General features: G+C 25.0%; 1 protein-coding gene across 2 annotated transcripts in view; it reads right to left on the minus strand.

Annotated features, from left to right (window-relative positions):
• The window catches only part of aven (apoptosis, caspase activation inhibitor), a 33552-nt gene that overhangs the window by 1590 nt on the left and 30717 nt on the right, over nucleotides 1-1245 (minus strand). The window lies entirely within an intron of this gene.

The following is a 1245-nucleotide window of genomic DNA, read 5'->3' on the forward strand; positions in this document are numbered from 1 at the left end:
TCTTAGTATAGTATGTCGAAAAAAAGTGACAAAAGTCATAGTATTGCATGTCGTAAAAAACTAAATGTATAGTATGTCTATAAAAGTTATGGTATGTCAAAAAAAATATCACAAAAAAGTCATAGTATAGTATGTTGAAATAAAATTCTAAAAAGTAAATGTGTAGTGTCATAAAAAAGTGATAAGTTATAGTTTAGGATGTTAAAAAGAAGTCGGAAAGTCATAGTATAGTATGTCATAAAAAGTTGTTTTTTTTAAAGTCATGTTTCAAAATGTCATAGTATAGTATGTCATTAAATAGTACAACAAAAAAAGTCATAAAAATGAGAAACCGATCCTAGTAGGTCATAAAACGTCATGGCATATAGTATGATAAAAGAGAAAATGTCAGTATGTCATAAAAATGAGGAAATAAAAATTATAGTATGTTATAAAAAAGTAAGTAAATCATAGTATAGTATTTCATAAAAAAGTTTTTTAAAAAGTCAATTTGTCAAAAAAAGCTATAAATCATTTGTCATAAATGTCACCTCAACTTAAAATATAACGCGTTAACTAGTGAATTTCAAGGTATTTTGTTTCAATCCTGAAACAAAATAATAAAGTCATAGTCCGTCATAAAAAAGTCATAGTATAGTATGTCATGAGAAGTCAGGATAGTAGGTTGTAAAAATTAGAAAAAAGTCATAGTATACTACATCAAAGTAAAAAGCTCTTAGTATAGTATGTCAAAAAAAAGTGACAAAAGTCATAGTATTGCATGTCGTAAAAAACTAAATGTATAGTATGTCCATAAAAGTTATAGTATGGTATGTCAAAAAAAATTTAGGATTTAGTTTAGGATGTTAAAAAGAAGTCGGAAAGTTATAGTATGGCTGTCAAAAAAATCACCAAAACATAATAAAAGTCATAGTATAGTATGTCATAAAAAGTTGTTTTTTTTAAAAGTCATGTTTCAAAATGTCATAGTATAGTATGTCATAAAATAGTACAAAAGAAAAAAGTCATAAAAATGAGAAACCGATCCTAGTAGGTCATAAAACGTCATGGCATATAGTATGATAAAAGAGAAAATGTCAGTATGTCATAAAAATGAGGAAATTAAAATTATAGTATGTTCTAAAAAAGTTAATGAATCATAGTATAGTATTTCATAAAAAAGTTTTTTTAAAAGTCATTGTATAGTTTGTCAAAAAAAGCTTTATATCATTTGTCATAAATGTCACCTCAACTTAACATATACTG

This window comes from Etheostoma cragini, chromosome 18 (genome assembly GCF_013103735.1).
Source record: "Etheostoma cragini isolate CJK2018 chromosome 18, CSU_Ecrag_1.0, whole genome shotgun sequence".
In the NCBI taxonomy this organism is placed as follows: Eukaryota; Metazoa; Chordata; class Actinopteri; order Perciformes; family Percidae; genus Etheostoma; species Etheostoma cragini.